This window comes from Lineus longissimus, chromosome 19 (assembly GCF_910592395.1).
Source record: "Lineus longissimus chromosome 19, tnLinLong1.2, whole genome shotgun sequence".
NCBI lineage: Eukaryota > Metazoa > Nemertea > Pilidiophora > Heteronemertea > Lineidae > Lineus > Lineus longissimus.
Genome location: NC_088326.1, coordinates 7,992,474 through 8,003,912, shown reverse-complemented (window position 1 = coordinate 8,003,912; position 11,439 = coordinate 7,992,474). Strand labels below are relative to the sequence as shown.

Genomic DNA, 11,439 nt, shown 5'->3' with positions numbered 1-11,439 from the left:
TTTTCTTTTTAACCAAAATTTCAACCTAGAACCTTTCTTTGCAACCGACTAAAAGTCCCACTCATCCACCTGAGAATGAAAATAAATTGTCCAAAAGAGCAACACTACATGGCATAAGTCCCTTTTCTACCACATACAAGTACATATAACCATTAGAATAATTTTCACTACATTGCTTACCTTCAGAGATACTTTCTCTGGAACAGCATTGACAGCAGTGCTTGCATGGCAGGTTACTTCCATCCGCTTGAAGCAATGAATAATCTGTGCAGCGGACAAATAAACTTCCTCTCTGGAAAAGAAAAAAATACTGGGGTTTGTGAAAACTGTCATTAGCAGATCATGACAGGCGCTGTCAGCTTTATACAGGTTAAACAGTGATTACAGTATTCATGTAATCACCTGCCACCCCGTTCATTTACCTGACTAACTACGGATGGGACAAGCAAAATTTCTTATGTATGAGTGATATCGAATGGAAATAAAATAGCTCCGACTTCAATTACAATAAATAATGATCATTGCTTTGCAGGGGATATAAAACTGGCCACCTGTGTTAAGTGAGTGCAGCTCAGGGCACAGGAAACTTGAAGGTGACTAGTTTAGTAGTAACAGTCCACACCGGAAAATCTGAAGCAGCTGCCTGGCAGTCATATCTGATATTAACATTGATCGAGCACCTCTCCCAGCCCACGTAATAAAGCCACAGAAAGTCCATCACATGACTTGCACGAAATGCAAAATCCAAAAGGGGTCGCCAGGCAGCTTTCCAGGCTATCAGATTGGGCCCCAAAAATATCACACACCTCATCCCAGCAAGCCACAGAATATTCAAGCCCACTTATTATACAATAGATATGCTGCTTGCTTAGCTTTTTGGAGAGAGTGGCCAAAGTTTGTCACAGCCACAGCTGAAAAAACTCTGTGTATTCAATGAAATACATGAACTGTGGTATTGTTGCCTGCAAAACATGCAGCAAATACAGCATTCTTCTTCAGGAGTCGAACAGATGTCGGCTTGATTAGCCTCACATTCCTCCCTTGACTTTTTTTTCTCTTCGCTGATTCTGATAAGTGGCACATGTCGCATTTTCCCACCAAGTGAAGAAAGCCCAAGTCAGTGGGACAACGAGAAGCTTAATTGGTGTTTCATTTGATAATCCTACGACATTGAAGACACACTGCTTTTCACCCATGTACACCACTAATGGTACTTTCAGGTAGAAGTGAATCAGAAGCATTTGTAAAGGCCCTGAAAATTTATAATCACTTGTTATCAAACATGTATCATCAATTGTCGACCGGATCACGATGCATTGACATATTGGATATCTTGAGTGTCTGTATTATAATTCATTTAACCCTTTCTCTGCTGGGCATAATTAAACCTCCTGTGCTAAGCATGAAACGACCAGCCACCATGGTTCCATCGTCTGCTGTGACGTCATCCACCATGTGGGGTAATCCCGATACCTATACATTCTGTGAGCTCTAAAAGCTTTATAAAAATAGAACCGCTCAAAACCGGGGAATTAGGGGAGGGTTTGGCAGTCATAGATTGAAAGGGTTAAATTGCATTCTCAAAACAAAGTCCTTTTAGAAGAAGGCAATGGTCCCATCATTTAGTTTATTCTTACCAGGCTCTTCATTCACATTGAATGACCTTTTGACCTCTGCTACGATTGTCTCCTTAAGAATTCGCCGACGACATCCAACACCGCGTATAGCTGTGGCAGTCTTTGTCGTGAGTGACATCCACGCAACCAGTTCCTCTGAACTCATTTCAGATGTGAAGTCACAGAGCTGTAAAAATAAGAATTACATGTACATGTAAATTCAGTTGTTAACCACATCACGCTGCTGATGTAGGAGTTATGCCTTGAAGAACTGACAACATGCCTTTCTTGTATGACTCAGCGCAAATCAAGACAGGTTTTTTAGGCTGAAATAAAACAGAAGTGTTTTTATACGCTCAGCAACAATGAAAAGGTCAGGGGCCATTGTACTCATCATATAGATATATAGAAGACAGATCACTCCCAACGTCACGAATAATATTGTATGGTGTTTGGATGCTCATGATATCAGATTGGTGGCAGTCGGTCTAGCAGTTGAGCAATCATTGCATTTTCAAGCATTGGAGATTGGGCCACACTGAACTTTGGTCCCTGGGATCACCTGATTATAGGGTGCCATACATATGTACCAAATCAGATCAGACCGAAATTCAGTGTCAGAGGTCACCAGACCTGGGGGGTCCAGTGTAATAAGCTCAAAGCCCAAGCGTTTAAGAAGCGTGCCACTGTTTTTTGAACAGGATACAGACGACGACCGGATTCAGTTAATTATCAACTAGAAAAGGGCCTGTTCTTCAAATGGGTTTTCTAGCAGAATAAGATCCTTATTTTGATACCAACATACACAATACAATGATACAAAATTCTTTAAGGAATATTCTGGAACTGCCCCCACCCCTCCGCTTCAATACTTGTGACATCATAAACCTGATGTCACATTACACCAAAAAAGACTCACTTTTCTCATATACGTGACCAAATATCTTGTAAGGGCAATCTAGGCATCTGTCTCCATCTTTACTCACACTGGATACAAGACCAGGGAGGAGATCAGTAACGATGTTAAATGTATTGAAGTCAATAAAATTACAGATTACTTGGTGGTTGGGCTATCAGTATATCATACCTTGTTTGCAATTGACTGCAATGAATTCAAGGCCGACACTGATGACATCAAACGGAGGAAATTTGCTTTCTCTTTACAACCGAAGAGGAGCCAGCTGACAGCCTCATAGTCATATACAGAATTTGCACCACTGTCACGTCCAGTATTAAGTGGCACATAATCGTCTCTCAGATGACTTGGGAGGTAGCTCGAATAGCTGAAGTAGTAACAAAAAATAATTCTTGGCTAATATAGCAATACAAGAAGTGTAGATAATTGTCAACAGATGTTTGCATATGAAATATTATAAACTTCCAGAAACTTAAAACAGGCCGTAATGATCCTGATAAGTACAACTTTCCACTCCAATCAAAACACTGAAATACAAGCAACATCCTCACAAGTAAGAATATCCAACACCTTTTTAGAGCAGTGACAGCCAGCACTTATACAGTTAGGAGTCAAATTTTCAATATCTTTTATACATCTAAAGAATGCTAACATATATGTCACATAACAAATTAGAAGGTTCAATGAGGTAGCCAAATACTTACCCATCCCCAAAATTTGCCAATTGAAACACTGACTTGTACTTCTCATATGCAGCCGGGCTGAAGTGGACATCAGGTGCAGCCATGCATATCACCCTAGCCACCAGTTTAAGTTCATCAAAATATGTGGGCATACAGTCCATCAGGACCTCGCAATCAGTCTCTGTAAAATTCTAAAATTTCAAAGGGGTTTAACTTCTCACCTACATGAACATGGCTAGGAAAGGTTCTGACTCTGCTGCAGAATTTTTTTTTCTATTTAACACCTTCATGTTTTCCATGGTCAAATCAATATATAAGTATATGATTAGAAAGAGAACTTTTTATTAGAATAGAATGGTTGTGGAATTTCTCTGATGTGCTTCAGCACCAAGCCGTAGCAGCCTTTGAAATGGCCAATTCTGGCACCAAGTTGGCCAAAAAAACCTAGGCTTTTCAGGCCTTCACAAATTTCAATGTTCAGGACATGCATGTTGTCATTGTTGAGCAAAGGAAAGGCACCATCTGTCGGGGATGTCTTGGGATCAAAGTCGCAAACAAGTCCTTTATTACTTACTGACTATCGCTAAAATAATTCACTGTTGTAGGCAGCATCTTGTCCCTTATGATAACGGACCCCTCTAATGGTACAAAAAGCTATCACAAAATACTACCAAAATTAATTTTTCATGCTCTCACAAGCAATGTTCCCAGCAATGGGTAAAGATCTATAGTGGATAGCTAAAGCCACAGCAGCTCTAACAATGAGAACTAAAACAAAACTTACGGTCAACTTTACTGAATACAACAAGTCTCGCCGAGCTGTGTTGGAAATTTTCTCCATCATATCTTCCAATGACCTGCAAGTCAAAAAAGTCCAATACACAGGCCGAATGAAATGTTTGGGAGACAATCAGGGTGCTGAAATGGTTTTAGACAGGAGTAAATCGGTGATGTTTAATTTGTTACAAATTTTGAGCAGCAGGCAATTGTCAGGTCAATAAATCTTTTTCTGATAAAATGATAAACCTTGATGAGATGCCCAGAGAAAAATTCGACTTCACTTAATCTAGGCACTTTGGCATCACAAATTCCATATTCTTGTTCTAACTTCAGATGGATTTTACTCACAATTCATCCTCTTCTTCAATTTCTTGGCTCGCACTTTCAGGAGCGTCAATGCGTTATTTGCAAATATAGTACTTTCCAGTCACTTCTAGAACCTGCCTCACTTTTAATGACACCATGTTTCATTTTAGTTAGTTCAGGTCTATATAGATAGGGAACTTACACCTGGAGCTAGACACACTAGGCCTTCATGCCATTAAAATGAAAGTCTGCCAGACAAACGATTCTCAAGTTATTGAGCAGAATAGAGTGCATAGGCAGATGTGGAAACCAGCCAAGAAAATACTGCCTCCCAGCTCAACTATATCTGTTCCTTTTCTGTACTTACCGGCATGGCGGATCATCATCATGTGAATCATCAGCAGCAGTACTTGCATCCTCTTTCAAGCTTTCCTAGTTTTGTGAATCTGCAACCGCATGTACCATTCTGAAATGAAAATTTAGTCAAAAATACTCCAAGAACCTACTTATTTTTCATGCAGTTCATAGTTTGGTTATCAATAGGTTCAGTCAGCTTTGAATCTAATTTTGGGACCAAGCTCAATCATTTAGATTAGATGTTATGGAGCTTTGCCTAGTCAATCAGCTTGTTAAGGTCACCTAAAAAACATGCATATACCAAGCCCATGAAAAAATGCAATATGCATGTAAGTGTATGAAAATACAAATTACATGGTCCACTTACCCGTTCTTATAGAGGAAATTGTGTCCCTTAAATACACAGGAATAATAAAGTTTCTAACAACACCGCAAATTCATCTTGAATTCACAGGCCCGCGAACTGTTCAGGAGACAGGATTTGTCATCACACTGACATATTTTCAGTGGTTTACCATGCTGATCTGAAGAAGAAGACATTACATGAATCTACCTCACATTACTAACATGGTTTTAGGAATGAAGTAGCCAGTATTGCGTTCCCCTGATCAAAGTTAACCTTGCGTATATTACTCTTTGACACAAATTTCTTGATATTCATGTATGAATATGAGTAGTATATGGGCTACTTGGGGAAAATAATGAACTTTTGACCTAGTGACCTACTGACCTACTGACCTACTTTGTGTATGAGAAGTTTGAAAGTTGACCTGACCTAGTGACCTAGTTTGGATATGGTGTAAAATCTCCAGAGTGGGTCATGGCCTAGTAACCTACTTTGGATATAGTGAAATATCCAAAGTGGGTTATGACCATGGCCCATATTGGAGTAACGTTAAAATATCCAAAATAGGGTATGTAGAGGTCATGGTCACATCATCAAAGTAGAGTTTGAAGATCAGTGTTGCAACTAGTTCAATCGTTCACAATTCTTCCCCAAGTAGCCCATGCTACTGTTTTTTATTTTTTGTTAAAGCATTGTACATGATATAAAATAATAAAAATGGCATTAGTAAAAACAACTAACCATAGCACAGCATGCATATTTTAAACATATTATACAAACCAAAAAGAGGAAAAGTATATTCCAACTTGCTTCTCTTTTCCTATCATGCACAAAAGTGATATTAATAATATTCCGATACTAGTCCATATATGATCAAGAGCTAAATAGTCTTCCAAATGCATTGTGTAGGCATTGTCCACAGGTAAATATTTACATGATAGTCTAAGTAATCCCATGCAAGTCTGTATGAAGTGCTAACAAATTTCACTCTGCAATCCTTTATGTTGAAAAAACAGTACTGTACACCTTTTTGAATGTTTCATACGCACATATCCATATATAGTCTTACTGAATGTGGTCCGTTTTAAATCCTCCCGATGCAACAATGGCATTCTCTTTGTCTTCTTCTCCTTCCTCCTCCTCCTCATCAGCAACAATACCATCATCGTCATCGTCAGCCTTTTCAATCGACTTAATTTCAGCGATAAGTTCATCAGTCCAATCGTTAAAAGCTCTATTCAACAGATATCTTGGCGTGCGGTTTATTTCAATGCCCAACCCCAGTGCGGTTTCTGCCAGGCGAAGGGTGAAATAAAGAATACTGGTGCTCTTTTTCAGGTTGTCTAGATGATTCCTTCGAATCTGTTTCTGACATTCAGCAAAGTCTTCCTGCATGCAGCAAACATGATCTGTTTGACTAGGCCAATCATTCAGGCATCCATCACACTCAAGATCCACGAAACCTTGACCGATCTTTGAAAGGTACAGCCCTAGTACCTGAATAGTGAGTCGACCGAGTGGAGTTATTTTCAATGAATCCTCACATGTGTGTTCTTTAAACTTGCTCGACATTTCCCTCCATTGAGGGACGCTCAGGAACACACCACATTTAGTCGGTCTGAAAAGAGTTGCTTGCGATTTTTCGGAATCTTTCTCAGGTTCGTTGTCATTGCTGATGAAAAAACGGCGAATGTCAACATTCATTTTATTGTTAAAGAATCTCGTTTGAACAAATATGTGGTCCTCCAGAGTCCAACGTTCCTCATGACTTTCGACGATCCTTTTATCGATGGTATCCACGAGATTCTTCAGATTCAGGAAACCCGTTTTACTGAGACGGATCCATTTTGTACCATAGGAGAATGTAACACCTCTTTCATCGGATCGGATCCGCAATTCAGTCTCTTGTTCTACACGACTCGAGCATTGTGGCAGCATTTCTTTTTCCCTCTCATTGAACGGAGTACGCGCTGCAGCTTTCCTTGCCTTCTTTGGTGCACTAGGAGCGTTTGAGAGATCGAGGACTGTAGACTGTACCCCTCTTCGCCTGGTTACTTTCGGAGTTTCCATGATTGTTTCATTCTTCGCAGGTGACTTGGTCTGGGTGGACGTTACTTTATCCATTTCAGCGTTGTTTTTGTGGTTTTTGTTGGTAGTTTCGTTCTCCATTCTCTTGCACTTGCAGGTTTTGAAGTGAATGTGAGCACTCATGGCGTTTTGTCCTTATATATTGCACGTGACTGATGAAAGAGTGATTGTGATTGGTCGACGTCATTCGGGTAACGAATTGTGATTGGTTGCTGTTAATGAGGTCAGTAGAACAAAGATTGACCTCATTCATATATGTCCTTGACCTTGAAACTATTTCACACTAGTTGCAATCGATAACTGATTCCTAAGTTCTGAGGAGATTTTATGATCAGGGTTTTGTCCTTGTTGACATGTCCTGTAATACGAATCATAATATTCAGCAATTCCACCTTGTCCTTCTACAAAACTTAGAAGCAATGTTATGGCTTCTGCCGATAAATGAAGAATCCTCCAAACTTCAGGTGGTATGTTTATCTTTTTTTCACCATCATCGATCTGAATCCTTATTTGCTCCTTTTCCTTCCAAATTGCGAGGATGATCTTCGGTGTTAAGTACAAAACCATACTTGCGGACTTCTGTTTAGACCTGGCCTCAGCTTTCTGTTTCTTTTTCCCATCATTATGTTGTTCTTCCTCCATCATCACTTCGACTGAGCGTTTATCGTTCCAAGTTAACTGAGCTTGTGCCATGACCTAGTGCCTAATATCCAACTATCAACAGACATATTCATTTTATATAATTTTCATAAGCATTTCTTTGCTTTGATTGGTTGTTGATAACAGAATTATGCAAATGTTCTCTTTAGAAACCTTACAACCTTTTTATCATTAATTTCAAGATCATTTCGAAATCCGGATAAGATGTTCTTTAGAGAGTAACCTAGTGATTTTTTCACCAAGAAGTACAGACAGTATTGACCGCAAAGCAATGAGAAAGGATATTGTAAAACTTTGCTGGAGTATGTCCACCAGGAAGTATTTCTCTTTAAAAATTTAACGATGATTTTACTTCTTGGCGGTAAACCATACGAATCAAAGAATGTTGCCTTGCACTTACCATCGAACCATATAGCTAACCAGTGTTCACCTTCTTTTCTCATTGGATGTGTATTAATTATGTATGCTGAAGGATAACTATCAACAAATGTAGGTATCTGATCTAGGGCATACACACCTTTGAAATATTTTCGCAATTTCGGGTGTAATTTTGCTACTTTAATCAATTCTAAAGTATTCATTGGAAATCCTTGATGATATTTCTTGCACGATCAATTTCTATTACGTTATCGAATTCGGCATAGACATAAACGGATGTAGTTTCTGTCAAAGCCTCCTCAAATTTCAGATCTGGTCGAAGGTTTCCCTCTTTTACTAGATGAACATGATCACCATCCTCTTTATCTGGTGACAAGTCAAAAACCCAAAGACTGTACCCTTTTCTGAAACTTTCTCTTGTAATATCGTTGCCAATATCGTCGTGAACCTTTCCAGTATCTGTAAACAATGTCATGTATGATCTGATGTATCTATTATTTGTTCCAAAAGATGGTGTCAATGGTTGTGCAGGATATGTGCGACTATTTGCTTCAACGCTTATGAAATTAAGATTATTGTGTTTAAGATTGAATGGATTTTTATTCTTTGCACCCACCAATGCAGCATTATCTGTCATGAAAACAATTACTCGCCTTGGTACTTGACCTAAATATACGTTATCTCGAGTCACAGTTTGCGTGCCCGCATTAACTGAGAATGTTTTCACCTCAACTCTTCTAATGGGGTACTTAGCATTACTGGTATTAAGAGCTTTTGCATGGGCGGTTAATACAGCAGGGTTAGGCTTGACTTGTTGAACAAGAAGAACAGCTTTCTTTATTTTTGTCACTTCAGTGCCTACATCAGACATGAGGTTGAAATTATTCTTTGTACGATTCAATCTTAATTTCAAATCTACACCATTCAGCAAGTAACGACTCTGATGACATAAATCAAGGTGTAACCTTCCAAACATGTCTAACTGTCTGCTTTTCGCTATAAACTTTGCTCTTGTTTTGAAACCGCCATTAGTGTCTGCTCCGGCTGGGTCGTTTTTCTCAAATTTGCCAGGGTCATCGGCAAACCAAAGTGCCGATTGTAGCTGACTCCTCTTTGCCTCTAGACCGTACGATAATAAGGTTTCTATGTAGGCTCTGTATGGGTAAGTGTTGTTAGAGGACGTGACTAATTGACCATTTAATGACAGGTCAATCTGACTAAATAAGGAATGAAAAAAATAGTTGACTGGTCCAACCTTTTCATTTTCATCCAAGTTAGTGCCATCGCTTTTGGTGACTTTCACCTCCAGATAAAGGTACGTTTTAGCCAAATCGATGTACTCATCACCACGATTAGAGATGAAAAATTCTATTGGCGTATCATCATCTAATGACCCCAAAGGTAGATATTCAACATGCTGCGCTTTTTCAATGCTAGTCAGCGTTGGTGGGAGGGAAAATAGTTCCAGTTCGGATTTTGTGCACTCACAGGATCCAACACTGATCATTTTGACAGTCTTATTCAAATATGTCTGCCGACGATTTTGTTGATCTTCTCCGTCGCTTCGCCTGTCTCAGACTGGATGCAGAAGTCTTTGCTTTCCTCTTTTTATTAGAAGCCTTTGTATTACCCTGAGACATTTCCTGAACCGAGGAAAGTACATTTCGACCTATATTCTTCCCAGCTTCAATTGCTCTCTGTTTTGCAGCCTGTTTTAGGTTTCGACCCTTTAGCAGATCTCCGGCAAACTGTGCACCTGACTGAAGGAGAGATTTTCCTGCCGATTTGGCAGCTGATTTAAGCATTGGTATGGCCATTTTTGCCAGACCTGAGAATAAACCCCCTATGCCATGTCCTCGCTGTACAGGGGCACCCATAAACACAGGGAATCCACCACTACCTTTTTGGGTGTAATGTGCATCATAACAATGAGGGTCACAAATATAAACCTTTCTCATATTTTTTGTTTGCGCCTGAAGTGAAGTAGAACATCAACTCTGCCTTTCTCAAATGGTATGGAGTCACCTGTGTCACTCCTTATATCTATTTCGATTGTCTCAAATGTAGACTTGCTGACAGAGAAATAATGAATATTTTTATATGACTTGCGAATACTCTCATCCTCTTTACCTTCAGCACATACAGTTCTGAGTAAAGGTGTCAATACATCTCCCACCAGTTGATATTGTAATACATCGCTATACACGTACATATCATGAAAATGTCTGAGTATATCTGCTTGATAGGGAGCGGTTGTGTTCTTGTTAAGGGCAATATTGTCTTGATGAAAGCCTAACATATGATACAGTGGTGATGGTAATAGTATCAGTCTACCTTCTGGGAGTACAAAACTAACTTTTTTTGCAACCCTGTCATAGTTGAGAAAAAAATGTGTATCTTGTTGAACGCTAGTGAGTGCACTTTGAATTTTGAGATTCATTTCCATTACCAATTTGTTGATGTCATTATAGTATTTGATTGGAACTGTTAATGTTTTCCATGTCATGGGTATTTTTCCAGTCTTGGGGTCAGGATCGTCACTGGAAGGGATGTAAATACGAAAATTGTTGTTGGAAAGGTTGATATTACTCCACGTGTGTGGATATTGAAACTCGGCTAATCCTACTTCCCAATTTTCAGTTGAATCTAATCGTATAGCAGTGCTCAGCTTTGTAGTGTAGTGTCCAATTGTATTATCAGGGAAATACTTTAACGAACTATTGCAGGGTAATGAAACATAGAAGTGGTCATTCGTAAAAGCTGCCATGTTATTTCAATTGGAAAAGGTATTCCTTTGCAGAGGATGATGATTATTTTCAGTAGGAAACGACGGGTTTGGTAACAGATAGCCTAGACAGCTGCATAGAAGAGATATCCACAGGTTACTCTCACCATTTGCAAATGCAATGTTAAAAAGAGCTGTGATGACAACGATATAAATGATCACAACTTGAGTAAAGAATATTATTTCTGGTTTTGGAACATTATGCCCAAAAATAATCCATGCCGTGAAGTCACCGATTGTCGATCTTCACCCTTGTCTACTTCGTCTTCTCTTTCTACTTCAGACAGAGGTGTATTTCTTTCTATATTTCCATCGGAAAGTTCAATTGACATTTTTTTAGGCAAGATATCTTCATCGACGTTCAACGTCCGAGTGACTAACCCAACTGTTGAATTTTGATGGATAACCCTCCCATTTAACAAAGTATTCCTTTCTCTTACCACGTCCTCTTTCTGCAAGTATTCTTTCTATTTTATAGGTTTTATCAGGGCTTATGCGTACTTTCTGTAATTCTGTTTCATAGA

At 39.2% G+C, this 11,439-nt stretch overlaps 1 long non-coding RNA gene across 1 annotated transcript; it reads right to left on the bottom strand.

Moving 5' to 3' along the window:
• Positions 1-878: 878 nt before the first annotated feature.
• Positions 879-2,888, bottom strand: LOC135502699 (uncharacterized). Its single transcript, XR_010449811.1, has 3 exons — positions 2,704-2,888; positions 1,638-1,803; positions 879-1,252 (listed from the first exon to the last, which is right to left on the bottom strand). It is a non-coding gene; the product is annotated as an uncharacterized LOC135502699 (long non-coding RNA).
• Positions 2,889-11,439: the final 8,551 nt, after the last annotated feature.